Here is a 25116-nt window from a genome sequence, read left to right as displayed (position 1 = left end):
AATAGGTTTAGCTCTGCCTTACAATATGTTGGTGAAGTTTTGCTTAGTTTATTAGTTTATACAGTCAAACTAATCACATCAAAAGCTGCCTTAGTCTCTTTAGTGAAAGAGGTAAGAAGCAGTGCTAGCTTCTTTTTTCCTGAATGAAAATGTCTTTAATTCTTCATTAGATCTTTTTAAAAATCTTATGAATGTAGATTATAGAGCATTTAATGTTTTAACAAGTTGTCTTTGAATTTTATAAATCCTGTTAGAAAAACTGTAATACAATTAATATGAAAAAGGGATTTTTAAAACTTTTTTTCACAATTATAGAATTAGAAGTAGCTCCTATTTGTTTTTATTAAGTAAAATATCAAATAGGTTAGCTATTTTCTATATAGTAATTTGACATAATATTAAATACAATTATGTGTATGAAAGTACCTCAATACTTTTCTGTCATCATTTTAAAAATTACCCATTTCTTATAGACATCATTTGACATGATCTAAAGATAAGAATGTTTCTTGTAGTTCTGTCCATTTGAATAAGTCTACCAAGTGAACCGAAATTAATTGATATGTGAATATAAAGAAAAAGTCACTCATCAAGTAGACCTATTTCAAACTGAATGGAATATCACTGATTTCATCTGCTCCTTATATATATAGTCATGGTATTTAAAAAATTATTGTCAATAATTGGTACAAAAGTTAAACATTGTGACTAAAATAAATTGAATACATAATATCAACAATATGTTAGGCATGGAAAATGCTAATTACTTTGGACAATATATAATCAGTATATAATTCTTCAGCCTAAATTTGTAGTTGTGAATCCCAATAATATATAACTAATAGTAAATATCTCAAATAGGCAAATCTTTTCTCTCTATATATATATAAATATATATTCATATTTTATAATTATATATAATTATGTTTATTTCTAAATATACATGCAGACATACATACATATACACATGCTACACACTTATAAGTTCTGGTATATATAGGTATAAATGTGTATTTATATAAAAATATAAATAAAGTTCTTTATAAATAAATAAAGTTCTTTTAGGTTAATCAAGCTATTTTCCTTATGTTATTAATAATCAATTACCTTGCTAATGTTAAAAACTCCAAGAAATCATTCTCATTTATAGTACCTAGGTGTTAAGAGAGACTTTTGAGGATAAGAATATCTTAAAAAAAGAAGTAAACAAATCAACACTATAATTTAAAAATCAAAACTAAGAAACTCCAAATGGAGTACCTTTATCACCAATATGCTTTGTAAACTTGTACTGTCACGAAATATGCATTAATATCCTTAGCTAAAACTTAAAGAAAATACCCTATAGCTTGAAAGTGGTCACTGTGTATACCAAAAACTTTATGTGAAAAAATCAATCTGACTGAAAAAGAGATTCTCTATTCTTGCACCACATTAATCATGGTTGGAGACTCTAGTGGGAGCTATAAAAAACTGACTAAAAATAAATGCAAATAAATATATGACTGCCCAACAGTGTGATGCTATCAAGCTCAAAACTGGTACAAGCAATATACTTAGACACTTGTTTTACTGACTTTCTTCACAGAAGAAAAACAAAAGACAGTGAGAATTAGTTCCTGCTGTTCTGTTGTGTCTCTTGGCTAATTCACAAAGGAGTTATGACTTACTTTAAGGTGTTTATACCTGAGAAATACAGACTGGAAAAAGAATCAGGTGAGCAAAGTATCCCAATTTCTGCCCTGAGACCGTGAAATTCAAAGCAACTTGGAGCCAGCATCCTTCAGGAAAGCTAAGGCAGGGCTTCAGGTCCCGGATTTCACAAGGCACTGTTGGAAAACTCAGGACAATGTGATTTAATGATACTATTTATGTAATATGTACTTATTTTTAAATTTGAAACTGCATGAAAGAAAAATCAAAACCATTTTTGCAATCTCCTCTCCCATGAGATCATAGTCTAGTAAATATTTGCTAGAATAAATAAACAAAACAAAACAAAAAAAAAGCAGCCATGAAGAACCGGTTGTCTCTCATTGACCCTTTCTTCCTTCAATCTTTTCTACAAATGTCTCCAGAGTTCTAAAATCAGTCTTTTCTAATTCTCTCCATGAGGGATTTATTTCCATTACTTCAACCTCCTCTTATTTGATGATTTCTTACAAATTTATGCATCAATCTTGACATTTCTCTTCTGTGTCAAACTCATTTGGGTGTTTCTGCTATGACACAATATATGTGTGATTGAACACACTTCATATCCTGCAAAATCATGTCCTAAAAATAACAAGGCTTAAGGGAAAACTACAGCTGGAGTGTACCACTAAAACTATGTTACCTTGTACCAGAGTGCCAACAAAACAACAATAATTCCAATTATAAAATAGCTAGCAGTTGAAAAAAAATGAAAATACCTAATGAAATAAATATTCCAGAAAATATAGAATCTGGCCTTAAAAATAGTAAAGGTAATTTTATGCTAGCTTACGAAAGTTCGAGTCTGTTGACTCACAGAGACATGTCAAAATAACCAAAGGAAGAGAGAAGCCCTTCTAAGGAAAAACACGTGGCCCAAAGTAGTATGGAATGAATGGATGTCATGTACAGTAATACATGTAGCTGTTACTGCACGTTGTATTCAGGTGCATTTTCCTTAGGTTGGAAAATATTAACGTTCTGAGAAAATTTGCTTATGAACCAAAACAAATTCCGCATGATGATCACATATAGCATACTTAAGCAATAAGGTAAAAACTAATTTGCATTACAGAAGTAGTCACTAATGGAACAGATAGGATTTCTAAATGTTAATGAAAAATGACTCCCATTTGTGTGACTTCATTGAGACTCATTATCTGAATGAGCAAGTGAAATCCAAAGAATTTGGTGAACACATAACCAACCTGAGTAAGATGGGGCTCCCAAATCTGATACGGCAGTCTACCTCTTTGACAAACACAGCTGGGAGAACACTGATAATCTTCCCACAGCTGCAAGGTTTTCTTCCCTGGTCACCAAGGTACTGTATGCATGTTAGGGTTACCTATCCCCTTCCTGTAAATTGTACCAAAACATCTACTTAACTTACCATTCATTCAAATAAAGTAATCTGGACACCTACTAAATAAATAAATAAATAAATAAATAAATAAATAAATAAATAAATAAATAATTTCAACTAGATATTCTATAGGCTCCTCAAACCCAAATGAGCCCCAGGCAAAACTTTCTATTATCTGCTATAGACCTGTTATTCCTCATTTACCACCTGCTTGGGATAAGGTCCTTATTGTCATTTAGGCTTGAAATAATGAGGTAGGGCAGCCCCGGTAGCTCAGCCATTTAGCGCCACCTTCAGCCCAGAGCCTAATCCTGGAGACCCGGGATCGAGTCCCATATTGGACTCCCTGCATGGAGTCTGCTTCTCCCTCTGCCTGTGTCTCTGCTTCTGTGGGTGTGTGTCTGTCATGAATAAATAAATAAAATCTTAAAAGAAAAAAAATAATGGAGTAGCAACAGCAGCAACCACTATTTGAGAATCTTTGGAGTTAGACATGGGTTGACTCCCAACAACACCGTTGAGCAAATCATATAATGCCCATAATCAAAATCCATATCTACTAAAATGGAATAATTTATATAATTTTTGTTGTTAGCATTAAGTAATATGATTTTTAAAAATATTTTGGCACAATGCATAACACTTCTCAACAAACAAAAATAATCTCACTTTATTGCTTAAATGACTTGAAGTGCAATGTCTTTCACTCTACTTCCATTATCACAACTGTAGTATGATCCTCATTATCTCTTTCCTGAAAAATTATTAAAATAAGTTTCTAAATTTTCTTGCCGTACTGCTTTCTACCTTTTCAACATGTATTTTCAATAGTCTTACATGATTCTTTTATAAAAAAACAAGATAGCCATGACATTCCCTTGTTTATATTATTTTATACTATACTAAGATCATATTCTTGACACCAAAAATCTAAACAACACTTCCCATCGTCTATCAAGAGTATGATATCCATGTGAGAGATGCCTGGGTGGCTCAGTGGTTGAGCACCTGCCTTTAGCTCAGGTCGTGATCCTGGGGTCCTGGGATTGGGACCCACATCAAGCTCACTGCAGGGAGTTTGCTTCTCCCTCTGCCTGTGTCTCTGCCTCTCTCTCTCAGTGTCTCTCGTGAATAAATAAATAAAATCTTTTAAAAAATATGATATCCATGTGTATCATTTTCTTTTGATTTTGTAAGACACTTAAAAAATGATAGTTTTTTTTTTCAAATATTAATGCTTTTAAAATCAGAGTAAAATAACTGTATCTTAAAAAACTGTATCTTCTAAGAATGAGAAGAATTAAATCATGAGAATTAAATCATAATTAAAATTTCCAGAGGCTTAATAAGATTTAAACCAGATGGTTTGAAAAATGTGCAACTATACATAGCTAGAAGTTTCTTTTTTTATCATTTTATTAGTAGTATCAATGACAAGACCTTAGGTCTGAAAACAGAATCAACAGAGTATTGAAGTTGACTTATGGAAATATCTTCCACTTTCTCCTCTTCATCTTCCAATTTTAATTCCTTCCAAGATATTATATGTAAGCTCATCTATACACATTAGTTATATACACATGTTTCCATCTGGAGAAAATAACTCTGATTACAAGCCTCAGGAGTATGGGCTTTCTCTAACATTAGAATCAACCAGGTAAAGTGTAATAAATTACAACGTGGGACACCATCCATGAGCATAATTAGATAAAGTTGTCTATCTTATATCCATTCCCTAAGGTCCAACACAACTTTCAGAAATGTTAACTTGTGCTCACTGAGATTATTTTTTTGTAGACATTTAAGTCCAATGGGAAAAAATCAACTAAAAAGAAACATTTTTTTTACAGTTGGAAAATATATTTATGAGTGAACTTCTATAATAAAATAAATGAAGAATATGGTTTAAATTAAATTTAGGTAAAAATGTTTTAATATGTGGTCCTTACAAATACTTGCTTTGTTGATAGATCTAACGCAGAACTTACAATTATGACCCAGGAGTTTGGGGCCAGCAGCACAGGGCCCCAGATCCCAGGGTGTCCAAGCCCAGGATCCTGCATTCTCTCCGGGACAGGTGGAAGTGGGGAGGGCACAGGAAAGCAGGAACTCTCCTGCCGCTGGGCACCCTGCAAGCCGTGCAGATCAGTGCACCCACACCAGCCCCAGGAGCATCTAGGCCAGTGCAGACTGGGAGATTGCGGTTAGTTACTCATGGGGAGCTCAATTACAGAACTGGAGATCTGGTAACCACCATTGTTGTTTTTCCTCCTTATTTCACCTTGTGCCTGGGAGAGGCGGGGCCGCCAGGGAACAGAGGCCTCAGGAGGTAAACAGGTCATATTTCTACAATTACATATCTTAGATATATTTTTCACTTCTGGATTCCATTCAACATATTCAATTTAATTCTGGTACATATAAAAGATAAGGCTTTTTATTTTTTGTGTTTTTTGTATTTTCTGCCTCATTTTGTTTTGCAATGGTGGACGTACCTTCTAAAACACGACCACCATGCACCCAGAACCAAGTGGAACACCATGCTGGTTCATTCTACAAGATTATATTCTCTCTTCCTTCCCATACTGCCCATCTTTTATCTCATTTATGTTTTGGTGGTCAATGTGGGGCTTTCTACAAGTGTTGCTGGTTTATATAAATTTGGGACTGAGCATCTTCTAATATACAGAACAAAATACACTCAGAACCAGGAGGATTACCCTCTAGAACCCTTCAGGTAGACTACATTCTCTCTCCACTACCACTTCTTCACCACTAACATCCTCTCTTTTTTTTTTTTTCTCTTTTTCCTCTTTATGTCTTTTTCTTTTTCTTTTTTCTTCTTCTTTGTTTTTGGTTTTTGGCTTTTTATTTTTACTACTTGGTTTTAAAGTTTGTTTTTCATGTTAGTGGTATTTTTGTTTTATTTTGTTCTGTTTTGCTTTTTCTTTTATTCTCTAGTACCTGATCTCTTCAAACTCAGCTAAAGTGGATTTTACCTAGGTTGTGGTTGATATTTTTAACTCATCCTGCTCATACAGCTACTCTGCACTGGACAAAATGACTAGAATGAAGAATTAACCAAAAAGAAAGAACTGGAAACAGCACTCTCTGCCACAGTGTCACAGAATTTGGATTTCAATATGATGTCAGAAAGTCAATTCAGAAGCACAATTATAAAGGTACTGGTGGCTCTGGAAAAAAAGCATAAAGGACTTTAAAGACTTTGTTGCTGCAGAATTGAGATTTAATGAGACCAAACTGAAAAGAGATTAAATAAGATGTGATCCACGCTGGAGTTCCTAACGATGAGGGTTAATGAGGTGGAAGAGAGAGTGACTGACATAGAAGACAAACACATGGTAAGGAAGGAAGCTGAGGAAAAAAGAGAAAAACAAGAGCCCACAAGGAAAGACTTAGGGAAATAAATGAGAGCCTCCGAAGGAAAAAAAAAATCTACGTATAATTGGGATTGCAGAAGAGACTGAGAGGAGAAAGAGAGAGAGAGAGAGAGGACCACAAAACATTTTTGAACAAATCATAGCTGAGAACTCCTCAAATCTGGGAAGGAAACAGGCATTCAGATCCAAGAGATAGAGAGGTCCCTTCCCCCCAAAAAACAATAAAAACCTTTCAACACCTTGACATTTAATAGTGAAACTTGCAAATTTCAAAGCTAAAGAGAAAAGTCTTAAAGCAGTGAGAGACAAGATATTCTTACCTTATATAGGGAGAAATATCAGATTAACAGCAGACCTCTCCACAGAGACCTGGCAGGCCAGAAAGGACTGGCAGGATATATTCAGGGTCCTAAATAAGAAGAACATGCAGCCAGGAAAACTCTATCCAGCAAGGTTCTCATTCAGAATAGAAGAAGAGATAAAGAACTTCCCGGACAGGTGGAAACTGAAAGAATATGTGACCACCAAACCAGCTCTGCAAGAAATATTAAGAGGGAAAAGAAAAGGAAAGAGGAAAAGAAAGAGGAAGCCCAAAGAAATAAGTCACAAAAACAGGGACTGAAAATATTACCATGACACTAAATTCTAATCTTTCAATGGTTTTAATGGTCTCATCAAAAGACTCAGGGTATCAAACTGGATAAAAAAGCAAGACCCATCTATTTGCTGTCTACAAGAGACTCATTTTAGACCCAAGGACACCTCCAGCCTGAAAATGAAAGGTTGGAGAACAATTTACCATTCAAATGGTCCTCAAAAGAAAGCTGGGGTTGCAATCCTCATACAAGGTAAATTGAAGTTTATCCCAAAGACTGTAGTAAGAGATGAAGAGGGACACTATATCACACTCAAAGGCTCTACTCAACAAGACCTACAATCATGAATATTTATGCCCCTGACGTGGGAGCTTCCAGGTATATCAATCAATTTAAATGATACACTGGGCCAAATAGATTTCACAGATATATACAGATTTTTCCATCCAAATGCAAGTGAATACACATTCTTCTCAAGTGCACATGGAGAATAAACCACATACGGGGTCACAAGTCAGGTCTCAACCAATACCAAAAGATAGGGATTGTCCCTTGCATATTTTCAGACCACAATACTTTGAAACTAGAACTCAATTGCAAGAAGAAATTTGGAAGAAACTCAAACACATGGAGGTTAAAGAGCATCCTACTAAAAGATTAATGGATCAACCAGGAAATCAGAGAATAATTAAAAAGATTCATGGAAACTAATGAGAATGAAGATACAACTGTTTAAAATCCTTGGGATACAGCAAAAGCAGTCCTAAGAGTGAAATACATCACAATACAAGCCTCCCTAAAAAAATTTGGAAAAAACTAAAATGTACAAGCTAACCTCACATCTAAAGGAACTTGAGAAAGAACAGCAAGTAAAACCTACACCAAGCAGAAGAAGAGAGATAATAAGGATTTGAGCAGGGCAGCCCAGGTTGCTCAGCAGTTTAATGCCGCCTTCAGCCCAGGGCCTGATCCTGGAGACCCGGGATCGAGTCCCACATCAGGCTCCCTGCATGGAGCCTGCTTCTCCCTCTGCCTGTGTCTCTGCCTCTCTCTCTGTGTGTATGTCTCTCATGAATAATAAATAAAAATCTTAAAAAAAGGATTCGAACAGGACTCAATGAAATAGAGACCAGAAAAAAACAAAACAAAACAAAACAAAAAACTGTAGAACATATCAACAAAACCAGGAGTTGGTTCTTTAAAAGAATTAATAAGATAGATAAACCCCTAGCCAGCCTTATTAAAAAGAAAAAAGATTCAAATTAGTAAAATCATGAATGAAAGAGGAGAGATCACAACCAATACCAAAGAAATACAAGTGATTTTAGAAACGTAATATGAGCAGCTATATGCCAACAAATTAGGCAATCTAGAAGAAATAGATGCATTTCTAGAAACCCACAAATTACCAAAACTGGAACGGGAAGAAATAGAAAACCTGAACAGGCCAATAACCAACAAGGATATTGAAGCAGTCATCAAAAACTTCCCAAGACACAAAAGTCCAGGGCCAGATGGTTTCCCAGGGGAATCTACCAAACATTTAAAGAAAAATAATACCTATTCTACTAAAGTTATTTTGAAGGGTAGAAAGAGACAGAATACTTTCAAACTCATTTAATGAGTCCAGCATCACCTTAATTCTCAAACCAGATGAAGATCCCACCGAAAAGGAGAATAATAGGCCAATATCCCTGATGAAAACAGATGCAAAAATTCTCACCAAGATATTAGGATTCAAAAGTACATTAAGAAGCTTATTCACCATGACCAAGTGGGATTTATCCCTGGGATGAAAGGCTGGTTCAACACTCGTAAAACAATCAATGTGATAGATCATATCAACAAGAGAAAAAATAAGAACCATATGACCCTCTCAATAGATGCAGAGAAAGCATTTGACAATTACAGCATCTATTCCTGGTTAAAACTCTTCAGAGTGTACGGATAGAGGGAACATTCCTCAGTACCTCAAAAGTCATCTATGAAAAGCCCACAGCAAATATCATTCTCAATGGGGAAACACTGGGAGGCTTTCCCCTAAGATCAGGAAGATGACAAGGATGTCCACTCTCACCACTGCTGTTCAACATAGTACTAGAGGTCCTAGCCTCAGCAATCAGGCAACAAAAAGAAATAAAAGGCATTCAAATTGGCAAAGAGGAAGTCAAACTCTCCCTCTTCGTAGATGACATGATACAGTACATAGAAAACCCAAAAGATTCACCCCAAGATTGCTAGAACTCATACAGCAATTTGGCAGTGTGGCAGGATACAAAATCAATGCCCAGAGATCAGTGGCATTTCTATATACTAACAATGAGACTGAAGAAAGAGAAATTAAGGGTCAATCCCATTTACAATTGCACCCAAAGCCATAAGATACCTAGGAATAATCCTAACCAAAGAGATAAAGGATCTATACCCTAAAAACTATAGAATTCTTCAGAAAGAAATGGAGGAAGACACAAAGAGATGGAAAAATATTCCACGCTCATGAATTGGAAGAATTAATATTGTGAAAATGTCTATGCTGTCCAGGGCAATTTACATATTCAGTGCAATCCCTATCAAAATCCCATGGACTTTCTTCAGAGACTTGGAACAAATAATCTTAAGATTTGTGTGGAATCAGAAAAAACCCCGACTAGCCAGGGGAATATTGAAAAAGAAAACCAGAGCCGGGGGCATCACAATGCCGGATTTCAGGTTGTACTACAAAGCTGTGGTCATCAAGACAGTGTAGTACTGGCACAAACACAGACACATAGATCAATGGAACAGAATAGAGAACCCAGAAATGGGCCCTCCGCTCTATGGTCAACTAATATTTGACAGAGGAGGAAAGAGTATCCACTGAAAAAAGGAGTCTCTTCAATAAATGGTTCTGGGAAATTGGAGAGCCACGTGCAGAAGAATGAAAGTAGACCATTCTCTTACACCAGACAAAGATAAACTCAAAATGGATGAAAAATCTAAATGTGAGACAAGAATACTTCAAAATCCTAGAGGAGAACACAGGAAAACCCCTTTGAACTTAGCCACAGACACTTCTTGCAAGATACATCTATGAAGGGAAGGGAAACAAAAGCAAAAATGAACTATTGGGACTTAATCAAGATAAAAAGCTTCTGCACAGCACAAGAAACAGTCAACAAAACTAAAAGACAACCTACAGAATGAGAGAAGATATTTGCAAATGACCTATCAGATAAAGGGCTAGTATCCAAGATCTATAAAGAACTTATTAAACTCAACACCAAAGAAACAAACAATCCAATCATGAAATGGGCAGAAGACATGAACAGACATTTCACCAAAGAAGACATAGACACGGCCAACAAGCACATGAGAAAATGCTCCACATCATGTGTCATCAGGGAAATACACATCAAAACCACAATGAGATCCCACCTCAGTTCAGTGAGAATGGGGAAAATTAACAATGCAGGAAACCACAAATGTTGGAGAGGATGTGGAGAAAGGGGAACCCTCTGTACTGTTGGTGGGGATGTGAACTGGTGCAGCCACTCTGGAAAACTGTGTAGAGGTTCCTCAAAGAGTTAAAAATAGAGCTATCCCCAACCCCCCAAAAATAGAGCTACCCTTCGACCCAGCAATTGCACTGCTGGGGATTTACCACAAAGAGACAGATGAAGTGAAACACTGGGACACCTGCCCCCCAGTGTTCACAGCAGCAATGTCCACAAGAGCCAACTGTAGAAGGAGCCTCAATGTCCTTTGACAGATGAATGGATAGAGAAGCTGTGGTCTATGTATACAATGGAATATTCCTCAGCCGTCAGAAAGGATGAATCCCCACCATTTGCTTAGTCGTGGATGGAACTAAAGGGTATTATGCTGAGTGAAGTAAGTCCGTCAGAGACGAACAATCATCATATTCACTCATATGGGGAATATAAGAAATAGTGAACAGGACTATAAGCGAAAGGAGGGGAACTGAGTGGGAAAAATTGGAGATGGAGACACACCATGAGAGACTCCTAACTCTGGAAAACAGATAAAGCATTATGGAAGGAGTGGTGGGCAGAGGATTGGGGTGACTGGGTGACGGGCACTGAGGAGGGCACTTGATGGGATAAGCCCTGGGTGTCATGCTATATGTTGGCAAATCCAACTTCAATAAAAACAAATGAAAAAAAAAGAATACAATTATGTATTTATATGACAAAGATAAGAGATGAGAGATGGAGACTCTAAGGCTACTCCATTAGTAGAGTTTGATTTCAACAATAATGAATGTTTTAATTATTGTTATGATAAAATAGAACCTAGAGTAAAACTTCTATTTAGAAGTGCTTGCTGAATAAATGAGTAAATAATTCCACAGAAAAACAGAATGATCTGTTGTCCTAAATGATTGATACCAAGTATTTCAGTATATGTGAAACTATAGCAGAATTTTTATTTCTTATCTCTTAATATATTTTATTTTCTAATGTAAGTATGTCCATCTCCTCATTTGGATGACTCACAGTCAAAAGTAGAAGAGGAAATGGAAATGGAATAAGCAGTGTGCTAACTAAAGAAAGTGTGGGCTTAAAATCCAAACACTGTTGGTACAAAATAAAGGCACTCCACAGTATCTCTATTATGTCCTACCTCCAACTCTATGGAGGTTATGTTTAAAAATGGCTACTAAATTATGTGCAATCAAGGGTGTCTGCTGTTATGACTTTTCTTTTTTAGAGCCCTGTCAGGCAAACAGGACCAAGGAGTAAAAATTATAAGGAAATAGTACTTGGTTTTAGTCTAGTTTTGTTCAGACTGCACAGCAAAAACCTAGAATAGTATCTGACACATAGAAGACATTTAATAAATACATATGTTTTTTAACTTTGATTTCCAGAATCATCTATGTTGAAGAGAAATAAGTATGTCATTAAGAATTTCTAGTTTCAGCTCAGACATGAGGAGCTCAGAAGTCATCTTACAAGTAAAAATAAAACAAACTGAAAGTCAATGACTTTTCTTGGACCCATGAGAGAATTTAGTTTGCAAAGCAAACCATACCCCACAGTCTGGAAAAATAGGCAAATCCAGAAAGTCACAGTTGAGATCTGCTTATCTGGGGCAGAAGGCAGATGGAGCTGTACACGGATAGAACACTTAATGGTAATTTAGATGAACTGCAGGAGGCTGAGTTTGGACTTACATGAGACAGTTTAAAAAAAAAAAGAATGGTTACCAGGGGTTTAGGCTGTTGAGAGAAATGAACAGCCAAAGTATAAGAAAGTTTTAGGGCAGTGAAACTACTCTTTTGGTAATCTAATAGTGGGCATATATCATTATACATTTGTCCAAACCGATAGAATGTACAACACCAACAGCGAACCCTAATGTAAACTATGTTCTTTGGGTGATAATGATATGTCATTGTTGGTCATCAACTGTAATAAATATACCACTTTGGTGTGGAATTTGGGTGGGATGCTCTGCCTATACAGGGGAAAAAAACATATGGGAAATCTTGGTACTTCTCAGTTTGGCTATAAACTTAAGGCTACTTACTCTAAGAAATAAAGTCTATTAATACAGTCAATTATAATTAATATGTTAAGGGATCCAATAGAAAAAATAAACGCTATTCAAATGCCAGATGAGAAATGCCAGAAGAGAGATGGAGACTTTAAGAAATTATTATAGGAAATGTTAGAAACAAAAACATTATAACAAATAATGTCTTTTACGGGTTCATCAGCAAACTGGACATGACTGAGGAAAGAATCAGTAAGACTGAAGCTATATCAATAGGGACTGCTCAAAATGAATTTTAAAACGAAAAAGAAGAAAAAGAGAATGAAAATACAGAAAGGAGCACTCATAGTTTCAAAAGTGTACATGTATTGGCAAACAAGAAAAAGAGAGAAGGGAACAAATGTAAGTATGCAAATTTATAAGAGCCAGAACTTTCTAAAATTAGTGACAACACTAAATCATTGATCCAAGAAGCTCAGAGAACATGAAGCAGAATAAACACCCTTAAAGAACGACTCCTATGTATATTATACTCACACTGCAGAAAACCACAGACAGAGATAATCTTCAAAAATCAGAAGACAGAGGAGTAAACAGGACCAAGAGGGTAGGAGAATGCATAACCTAGAAGGACAGAAACTAGAATTACAGAAGACTTCTTATAGAAAACATGCAAACAAGAAGAAAGTGGAGTAAAATACTTAAAACGTTGAAAGAAAAAAAGGATCTTGAATTGTGTATGGAATAAAATCATTATTTAAAAATGAAAAACAAAAGGCTTTCTCATAGAAATAGAAACAAGGAATTCATGCCAACATAGGGTATCTCCGTTACAAGAAATGATTTAAAAATCCCTCAAAGAAAAATGATGTAAGTAGAAATTTGGAGCTACATAAAGAAATGAAAAGTGTCATAAAAAGAATGAATTAAAATTAAATAAAATCTTTTATTTTCTCAGACTACAGGGCTTTAAAAGATAACTTTTCAAAGTGACAATAGTAATAATATCCTATATGTTCATAAGTAAAATAAATACCGCTATGTCATAAGAGACAAGGAGGAATTGGAAATATAAGCTATGCACTTCCCATGAAGTGGTATAGTGTTATTTGAAGGTGCACTTGGATTAGTTAAAAATTTATGTTGCAAACTCCAGGGAAATAATAAAAATGTTTTTAAAAGATGTATAGTTGATGTACTAAGAGAGGAGATGATATTGGATCATATAAAATGTTCAATTAAAAACAGGAGGCAGATAAATGAGAACCAAAAGAAGAAACAAAAACCAAATGCAATGAATAGAGCACAGTTAGAAACAAGGTGGATATTAATATAAATATAATAACAATTACTTAGAATGTGAGTGCTATAAATCTAACAAGTAAAAGACAATTAGAGTGAATAAAAACAAGACAGCTATATATTGTCTACAACAAACCCACTTTTAATGTAAAGATTCTGATAGATTAATAATGAATGGATCAAGAAAACATACCATAATATAATGTTAACATTAATGTTAACATTAATCAAAAGAAAGCGAAATAGCTATATTAATATCAGATAAAGCATATGTCAGAAGGAGAAAACTTAGATATATAGAAGGGCATCACATGATGATAAAGGGATCAATTTTCCAAGAAAACCATCTTTAACATGGATGCAGTTAATAATAGAATGTCAAAATATGTGAGACAAATCTCACAGAACTAAGAGTCACCAAATCCACTATTATAGATGAAATATTGAACATTCTCTTTCTGTGATAAGAGTCAGGAAGAAAAACAGTAAGGATATAGAAGGATATAGTAAATATGACGTAAGGATATAGTAAATATGACCAGCACTAACCAGCAACTGGACCTACTTGACATTTACACCTCTTTTGTAAATATTAACAAACCCATTGGAAAGTTTGTACGGAAAGGCAAAACACCCAGAATAGCCAACACAGTACTGAAAAAAAAAACCCACAATTGAAGAACCCCACCATCCAACATCATGGCTATTTTAATCAAGACAGGATGATATTGGTGGTGAAGTATAAACACACAAGTCAATGGAAGAGTACAAATAGGCCAGAAACAGACTTACACAAATACAGTCAACTTATCATTGACAAGGAGCAAAGGCACTTCAATGAAGAAAGGACTTTTTCCCCCCCCAAAATAGTACTATAAGAGTTAAGCATCCATATACCCCCCCCAAAAAAAAAGAGGAGGAGGAGAAGAAGAAGAATGAAAAGAGGAGGGAGTGGGGAAGGAAATAAAAAAGAATTATAAAGAAACTAGGTACATACCTCAAGCATTGCACAAAGCAATTAATTCAAATTCAATTATATACCTAAATGTAAAACACAAAACTATAGAATTCTAGAAGAAAACTCAAGAAAATCTAGATGGCCTTGACCATTTTAATGTCTGCTGTTAATATGGCCACATTTTTTAAAATGGTGTTTATGGGGTGTAACTTTTCCTGCTTTTACTTTTAATTTTCATGTATTCTTAAATTGAAATCAGCACATATTTTTAATATAAATAGCACATATTTTAAACAAAGTCTGAAATTATTTTTAATTGGAAAACTTATTCTATATTTATTGTACTTACAGTGTATTCAATTTAAATATAACATCCCTATGCATGCATTGTATTTTCTCACTCTGTATGTTCTGTTCTTTTTAAATGATAAAGTATTTTTTAATCATTCCATTTATTTCTTCATTTTGTTTGGAAGTTATAAGCTTTCCTTTTAGCAATAATCTTAATTATCATATAACATACAGATGTACTGTTGACTTACAAAAGCTACTGGTTAATCTTTAATTTTTCTCCTTTTTCCAGAAAAAGTAAGGTCCTTAAAGCATTTCAATTCCATTTACATACAGCATTCCATGACTGTAGGAATTTTATTTGACATAGTTTAAACCCCACATTATTATTATTGCTTTCCACATTCAATGTTTATGTATATTTGTGCATATTTATCATTTTCTTTGCTACTTTTTTTTCTTCATAGAACTCTCCCATTATATATAGTTTGGGAGAATTTGTGTATTAATCATCTGCTAGTGATAAAATCTCTTTTCTATAGTTTGTTGTAAATTATTTTACTTTGTCTACATTTTTAGTAATATTTTTGTGATTTATAAATTCTTTCTGTAACCTGAAGGTATCTTTCTATTTTTCTCTGCCATTATTGCTTTGAAAACTGTTTGTCAGCCTATCCTCCTCTGAAATAATCTCTTCTTTTCCTCTGGCCCTTCTAAGATATTTTCTTTGTGTTACTCTCCTGCAATGTTATTATGATGTCTAGATTTGGATTTTTTCTTCTATATTCTGCTGAGGGACTTTCTGCCTTCTTGAATATTAACGGCCATGATGTTTTTCATCAGTTTGAGAAAGTTCTAAGCCATTATATCTATAAATATTCACTCTGTTCCCATTTCATTCCATTTCATACATAAACATTATGTATAATATATATTTGTCTTTTCAGTGTATTATCAATGTCTCTTATTTTCTTTTGTATATTGTATATCATTCTTGGTTATACATCTTTTGAAATGTTTTCTAATTCACTAATTCTCCCTTCAGCTGGGATAATATGCTTTTTTAAAGATTTTATTTATTTATTCATGAGAGAAGAGAGAGAGAGAGAGAGAGAGAGAGAGAGGCAGAGACACAGGCAGAGGGAGAAGCAGGCTCCATGTAGGGAGCCTAACATGGGACTTAATCCCGGGACCCCAGGATTAGGCCCTGGGCTGAAGGCCACGCTAAACCACTGAGCCACCAAGACTACCCAGATAATATGCTTTTAAACCACCTTTTCATTGTATTTTTCAGTGTAATTTTATCCATTAGTCATTCAAAATGCAATGTCTCTTTTTATGATTTCCATCTAAAAATTTAAATTTGGCTTTCATCTCCATATGTATATAAAAAGTATTTTTAAATTATCTGTGTAAAATACAGAACTTCCTTGGCCTACAATGGGATTGTATGTCCCCATAGACCCATTGTAAATTGAAAATACTGTAAGTTGAAAATACATTTAATAGCCCTAGCCAATAGAAGATCGTAGTTTAACCTAATCCACCTTAAACATTCTCAGAACATTTACATTAGTCTATAGTTGGAAAAAATAATATAACAGCCTATTTTGTAATAGTGTTGAATTCTCATGTAATTTATTGAACACTGTACTGAAAGAAAAAAAAAACCAGCATGATTTATGGGCACAGAATGGTTTTAAGTGTTTACCCTCATGATTACATGGCTGATTAGACGTATGGTTTGCTGCTGTCATCCAGCATCACAAAATAGTAATACTCTGCTTATTGCTAAGAGAGGAAAAAATAAAAATTCAAAATTTGAAGTAGAGTTTCTATTGAATGCATAAACTTTCACATCATCATAAAATTAAAAAAAAAACTGTTAAGTCAAACCATCCTAAGTTGAGGATCATCTATAATTCAAGTATCTGAAATTACTAGAAGTATATTTCTGTTGCCTCTTGTTTCTGCTGAGTCTGACTTATGTCTTGAGGGTTTTTTTTTTTTTTTTGAATATCATTATATTTGGTTGGTCTTTCAGACACTTTATTTGAAAAATTATTTTGAGACATAATCTAAGGACTAAAATTTGTTGTTTTGTTTTTCTCCTCAGAGAGCATTTTTTTTTTTTAATCAAGCACCAGAGGGTGCTAACAGTCCAGGACTAAGGCTGGACTTTGGTTCCTGTACCAGGATTTACCAGGTCACACTTTCAGAGTGTAAGATATTATTTCACCAGACGGCCTCTCCTTTTGGTAGCAGCTGACTTTAATTTATGTCCCTGTGGCCTATTAGTCTGCAGAAAAAGTAGCTCCACCCCTATATTGGTAAAGGCCCTAGAGATAAAAGCTGCTATTGGCTAGAGAGAAGGGGACAGGAACTCTTAGGAGCAGCTGGACAGCATAGGAAGAAAAATGAGTTGAGTCCTGTCCTATTATGACATTGAATTCCATCTGACCTTACTTCAGTAGCTCCTTGCTCTCTGATTTAGTATCTGATGTCTTGAAAAAATGTTTTGAAGAGAGAAGGGTTAATGCGATTACTTAGTCTGAAGGCAGTTATCTAATCAGAGTTGTTCCATGAATGACTATTTAAACTCTAATTTCAGATTGACACCCCACTGACTGTCATTTGGAATTGATCTTTTATCCTCTTTCACGTAAAACCTCCTATGGACAAACCGCCTCCTGACCATTCCCAGCACTGTGGATGAGCAGTGACTATGATTGCCAATGACTAGGGTAAATAAATTTGAGTGTCAGATAAACAATGAAAAAATATAAGTATGACCCAATATCATATCTACTTATACATTTTTTAAAGATTTTATTTGTTTATTTGAGAGAGAGAAAGAATGAGTGGGGAGAGGGGCAGAGGGAAAGGAAGAAGCAGACTTCCCGCTGTGCAGAGATCCCGACATGTGCTCATTCCTAGGACTGAGATCATGACCAAAACCAAACTCAGACACTTAACCGAGTGAGCCATCTAGATGCCCTGAAACATACTTATATTTTAAAATGTTTCACTGTTATCTTAAATTCAAATCTAACTGGGTCTCCTTTGTTTTTATTTGCTAACCTTGGCAATTAGTGATGGCTGGCAAGATAAAAGTTTGCTCATGTGAGAAGGGTGCTTCTTTGAATTTGTTGCAGTAGTTAGAGTGGGATCTACTTATCACATTATGTTTAGGTCCCTCAGTAATGTTTGTTTCAAGTGGAATTAAGGAATCTCAGCATATGATCTCCGGAAGTAAACTAACACGGACTATTTATTAATGTCACATATAAATCATTTTAAGGACTAAAGTTTTCAGAGGTTCTGGGTAAAGATAAAAATGAAAAGATTGATACTATTTTCTAATGCTAAAATAATTTTAAAGTATTCTATTTTATTTCTGGAAAAATAATATTGAACAATGTTTTGAAGTAAGCTCTGTTAAAAGGATTTTAGCAAAATCACTGTAAAAACCAATCATAGGGACCCAATTCCTCCTTCCAACTTCTCACAACCCAAGACAAACACTGAAAAAGACATGGTCCCTGATGTGTATAATTCATTTGGAATTCTCTAGTTGTGCTCAGTGTCTTACAGCACCTTCTTTGCAAAACATTCCCTTTTCCATACATAGCCATATGTATAACCATTATATCCATTAGTGAAATTATCTTAGATACCAGTGAAATATCTGTCAGTCAAATTATATTCTCAAAATGGCATGCACATGAAGGAATGATAATTTAGGTTATTAATTGTACTAGGGCAGTTTAATGTTTTACAAATTAGCTAATGTAGTTTTAATATACTCATGACTTAAAGGTGATACTTTGATATTCTTGAAATATATTTTCATTTGTATTCTAAATGTGGCTCTATTTTCTGTCTTTACCACATGTATGATGTAATTTCTCTACCACAAAGATTGTAACCTCCCATTCACTTTGCCTTGCATTTAATCCAGGCCCCCTCTTTGTGTATCATCAAATTAAACATATTTGCAGCTGGTCTCCATGTCTAGATCACTTAGGCAGATTAGAAACAAAAGAAAAGAGCCAAAAACCCGAGAACCTTTGAACTATCCTCAATATTTCTAAAAGTCTGACACACTTCCTTTGAAATGTATTCTGCTTTATGTTTTAGAAAGTTCTTTTTCTACTGCCATGTTTGTCCTTAACAATTCAATTACCCATCTCCCATGGCTTTGTTTAAAACCATTCCTTATAACAAAGATTTAAACCATAATTGAAATGTTGCCCAACATAAAGGAAAAAAGAACTCAAAAGAAACATGGGTTTAATTTCAGTCCAATTCTTGCTTAAAGTTTTTTCCAGCTAACAAAATCTCTATTCTACAGTGAGTAGGAAGAAAAGCTTGTTTTTTGCTTTCAAGTACTAATGTTTGGATATCATTAAGTAACTGCAGTGTCCCTAGAATATACTCAAGATGACATTATCTGAAGCTATTTTAGGTTCTAAGCACAATAACAAAAATGCAAATATTATAATACCTTAAGAAAAATTTATATTTATCTCATGTCAGAAGCTAAGCAGATGATACCTAATAATTAACTCCACAATTTTAAGAAGCCCAGCTCCTTTATCTTTGGCTCAAAAAGCATTCCTTTTTAAAAGGTACCATCCTCAAAAAGTAGCTTTCATGTTGTATGCTAGGAGGGATATACTAGCTCCTACCACCACGTACAGACCTTGGCCACTGGTGTGGGGAGGACATACCTTCTCATTTTAAGGGCTCAGGTCAGAAGACATAGCTCCACTGCTCATGGGTCATTGGTCACAACTAGTCATGTGGACAAACTTTGTTATAACAGAGAGTGGGGATGTGTTTACCTTAGCAGCCATGTGCACAGCAAAATTAAAAATATTCTATATTAAAAGACGGTGGGAAGTGGATATTGGGAGACAATAAGCCATACAGCATTTCTTCATTTGCTTATATTTGTCAAATATTTATAGTTTTTTCTTATGTTCCTGGTACAGTGCCAGATGGCTAGAAAACAGGAATCACAAAATAAGGTTTATATTCCCAAGCGGATATCTGTTTGGGAATATAAACCTTATTTTGTGAAACAAATAGTGTTCAAATATAAATGCAAATAAATTATGTTCTAGACTAAATTGTATAAGTAAAGATGTAGCAGGGAAATTTTATAGAATCTTAAAGAAAGAGTAGGATTAATCAGAGAAGAGAGGGAAAAACACTCTGTGCATAGAGAACAATATAAGTTAAAGATTTGAGAAAAAAGTAAATTTGACAAGAACTTAAAGGTTAGTGGGAGTGATAGCAGGAGTGGCAATGGAAAGTTTTGTTGTTGTTTTCTTTAAAAAAAAAAAAGGCACTGAAGGATTTTAAACATTTCCTCTTTGTCCTCTTAATCTAGTATGCCGGTGGACTTCTGCATTCACATTTGAAAACCTAAACATTTTTTCTTTTTAAAGATTTTATTTAATTATTCATGAGAGAGAGAGGAAACCCGACATGGGACTCGATCCTGGGTCTCTAGGATCAAGCCCTGGGCTGAAGGTGGCGCTAAACCGCTGAGCCATCTGGGCTGCCATGAAAACCTAAACATTTTAAGTCTTTACCTCATTTGGTTACTAACAACTTTTCAATCTTTTACTCAGCCTCAGATTTTGCTTTTTCATCTTTTATAAATGTTCTTTCAAAATATGGCTGCGTTGATTTTTAGGTGTCCTCTTCATTTCTATTGGCAGCATTTGATTGTACTATCAGAATACTTTTGAGTGGTTGTTTCTATCTTTTCATTAGAAGTCATCTGTCTTTGATTTTTTCCAAATTTTGGAACTAAGTCTGACTATATTTACAATATTTGTATTAGAATAATGTCACTTTTCACCAATGTCATTATCATAAAATGCATATAACTTTCCAGAAAATTAATTGAATAGATTATGTTTGAAAATAAAGTGCAAATATAATAACTTCAATAATTAAAGTTATATAACATTCATTTTCTAGAATATGGCTTTGATTTTCAATTATAATGAAAGACCTGCATTGGTTTATAAATCAGAATATTTTATACTTAAGTAATAATAGAGATCACAGGTCCATTGATCTCCTTTCAAAATTGAGGAGTTTTGGGACGCCTGGGTGGCTCAGCTGTTGAGCGTCTACCTTCAGCTGAGGTGGTGATTCCAGGGTCCTGGAATTGAGTCTTGCATCTGGCTCCCTGCAGGGATCCTGCTTCTTGCTCTGCCCTATTTCTCTGCCTCTCTCTGTGTGTCTCTCATGAATTAATAAATAAAATCTTTAAAAAAAATTGAGGAGTCTAAGATCTTTTTTATAATAAATTTATTTTTTATTGGTGTTCAATTTGCCAACATACAGAATAACGCCCAGTGCTCATCCCATCAAGTGCCCCCTCAGTGCCTGTCACCCATTCACCCCCACCCCCTGCCCTCCTCCCCTTCCACCACCCCTAGTTCGTTTCCCAGAGTTAGGAGTCTTCATGTTCTGTCTCCCTTTCTGATATTTCCCACACATTTCTTCTCCCTTCCCTTATATTCCCTTTCACTATTATTTATATTCCCCAAATATATGAGAACATATAATGTTTGTCCTTCTCCGATTGACTTACTTCACTCAGCATAATACCCTCCAGTTCCATCCACGTTGAAGCAAATGGTGGGTATTTGTCATTTCTAATGGCTGAGGAATATTCCATTGTATACATAAACCACATCTTCTTTATCCATTCATCTTTCGATGGACACCGAAGCTCCTTCCACAGTTTGGCTATTGTGGCCATTGCTGATAGAAACATCGGGGTGCAGGTGTCCCGGCGTTTCATTGCACCTGTATCTTTGGGGTAAATCCCCAGCAGTGCAATTGCTGGGTCGTAGGGCAGGTCTATTTTTAACTCTTTGAGGAACCTCCACACAGTTTTTCCAGAGTGGCTGCACCAGTTCACATTCCCACCAACAGTGTAAGAGGGTTCCCTTTTCTCCACATCCTCTCCAACATTTGTGGTTTCCTGCCTTGTTAATTTTCCCCATTCTCACTGGTGTGAGGTGGTATCTCATTGTGGTTTTGATTTGTATTTCCCTGATGGCCAGTGATGTAGAGCATTTTCTCATGTGCATGTGGCCATGTCTATGTCTTCCTCTGTGAGATTTCTGTTCATGTCTTTTGCCCATTTCATGATTGGATTTTTTTGTTTCTTTGGTGTTGAGTTTAAGAAGTTCTTTATAGATCTTGGAAACTAGCCCTTTATCTGATACGTCATTTGCAAATATCTTCTCCCATTCTGTAGGTTGTCTTTTAGTTTTGTTGACTGTATCCTTTGCTGTGCAAAAGCTTCTTATCCGGGCTGAAGTCCCAATAGTTCATTTTTGCTTTTGTTTCTTTTGCCTTCATGGATGTATCTTGCAAGAAGTTACTGTGGCCGAGTTCAAAAAGGGTGTTGCCTGTGTTCTCCTCTAGGATTTTGATGGAATCTTGTCTCACATTTAGATCTTTCATCCATTTTGAGTTTATCTTTGTGTCTGGTGCAAGAGAGTGGTCTAGTTTCATTCTTCTGCATGTGGATGTCCAATTTTCCCAGCACCATTTATTGAAGAGACTGTCTTTATTCCAATGGATAGTCTTTCCTCCTTTATTGAATATTAGTTGACCATAAAGTTCAGGGTCCACTTCTGGGTTCTCTATTCTGTTCCATTGATCTATGTGCCAGTACCACACCGTCTTGATGACCACAGCTTTGTAGTACAACCTGAAATCTGGCATTGTGATGCTCCCAGATATGGTTTTCCTTTTTAAAATTCCCCTGGCTATTCGGGGTCTTTTCTGATTCCACACAAATCTTTAAATAATTTGTTCTAACTCTCTGAAGAAAGTCCATGGTATTTTGATAGGGATTGCATTAAACGTGTAAATTGCCCTGGGTAACATTGACATTTTTACAATATTAATTCTGCCAATCCATGAGCATGGAATATTTTTCCATCTCTTTGTGTCTTCCTCAATTTCTTTCAGAAGTGTTCTATAGTTTTTAGGGTATAGATCCTTCACTTCTTTGGTTAGGTTTATTCCTAGGTATCCTTTTTCTTTTTTAAGATTTTATTTATTTATTCATGAGAGACACAGAGAGAGAGAGAGAGAGAGAGAGAGAGGCAGAGACACAGGCAGAGGGAGGAGCAGACTCCACACAGGGAGCCCAATGCGGGACTCGACCCTGGGACCTCAGGATCATGCCCTGGGCCAAAGGCAGGCACTAAACCACTGAACCACCCAGGCGTCCCAATTCCTAGGTATCTTATGCTTTTGGGTGCAATTGTTATGGGATTGACTCCTTAATTTCTCTGTCTTCAGTCTCATTGTTAGTGTATAGAAATGCCACTGATTTCTGGGCATTGATTTTGTATCCTGCCATGCTACCAAATTGCTGTATGAGTTCTAGTAATCTTGGAGTGGAGGCTTTTGGGTTTTCTATGTAGAGTATCATGTCATTGACGAAGAGGGAGAGTTTGACGTCTTCTTTGCCAACTTGAATGCCTTTAATGTCTTTTTGTTGTCTGATTGCTGAGGCGAAAAACTTCCAGTACTATGTTGAACAGCAGTGGTGAGAGTGGACATCCCTGTCTTGTTCCTGATCTTAGGGGAAAGGCTTTCCAGTGCTTCCCCATTGAGAATGATATTTGCTGTGGGCTTTTCATAGATGGCTTTTAAGATGTTGAGGAATGTTCCCTCTATCCCTACACTCTGAAGAGTTTTGATCAGGAGTGGAGTCTGAGATCTGTTTTGATGTGTCACATTGAAAGTTACAAGAATGATAAAGAACAACATTGAAGTCACAACACAGCTCTCTTGACTCTTAGTCCAATGTTCCTTTCCTGCATTCCTGAGGCTTCCATTGAAGATTGGCTGTGCCTCTACATAATGAATAATGGTCTAAAATGGATGAGTAGATTAAAGGATGAAAGAAGATATAAAACTTTTGTTGTGTTTTCACTTGCTTACACACACTAATCAAGTGAGTTAAATGGATTAAGGAATGGATTAAAGTAAGGAATTTAAAGACAAAATTGAAATATTGTGTCCTATTTTGCCATACTCTGTCACCAAATAACCCCAAGTTATGCCCTACTGAAATATATACATCTACATGTAATGATGTATATGTGTGTGTGTAATATATATGAAGGCTTGAACAGATTCATAACTATATTTTACAAGATGAGTGGCTTAAATATTAGCTCAATTTGCAATTTCAGGTATTAAATTGATAACTTGGTCACTGAAAATAAGATAATTATATAATTATATTAAGACATTGGCTTAGTTAAAAATCACCTATTTTATGGATAAACAGTACAGCAATGTTTGATGAACCCAGTGGCTTAAAATATAGCAAGTGTAAGCTGAAGTGAAAGTAGAGTTCTTATTAGTCTTCTGGCATGTAATGGAACTCTCGGTCCTTACTTAGGCATCTTGAAAAGGTGATTTACAGCTCTCACCACAACTATAAGAAAAAGGTACAAAAATCCAACCCTATTTTAGCAGAAGAATCAAGAGATAATATAACCAAAGAAAACTAAGGAAAACAGCTTCTAATGAACTCTTCAATATTCTAAAATGTGGATTAAATCCACCTGCAAGGAACTGTTGTAATGAAAATATTCAAGACTATCTTCAGAGAGCAGCTTAAATAACTTCAGTCGAAATTTTATAGAACTTCTCAAAATGATGAATCAAAATGTGTGCAAACGTTTAAAAACAGAACTTTCAAAGGCTCAAAATAGTTTCTTAAAAATATTTAATGATCATATTTCAAACATTTATCTTCTATCATTTTTAGATTTTTTTTTTTATCAAAGCTATAAAGAAATACATGACATATCAGGATGGTATGTGCTTTTAAAATAACAAATATATTAAATTTATAATCTTGGCAATTCACATTCCTAAATCTGGTTGCATATAAAAATATGAACAGAAAACATTAATGCAAGAATGCAAAAGCAATGA

This window comes from Vulpes lagopus, chromosome 11, assembly GCF_018345385.1.
Source record: "Vulpes lagopus strain Blue_001 chromosome 11, ASM1834538v1, whole genome shotgun sequence".
Classification (NCBI taxonomy): Eukaryota; Metazoa; Chordata; class Mammalia; order Carnivora; family Canidae; genus Vulpes; species Vulpes lagopus.
The sequence above is the reverse complement of the archived record's forward strand: the minus strand, read 5'-3'. Positions refer to the sequence as shown.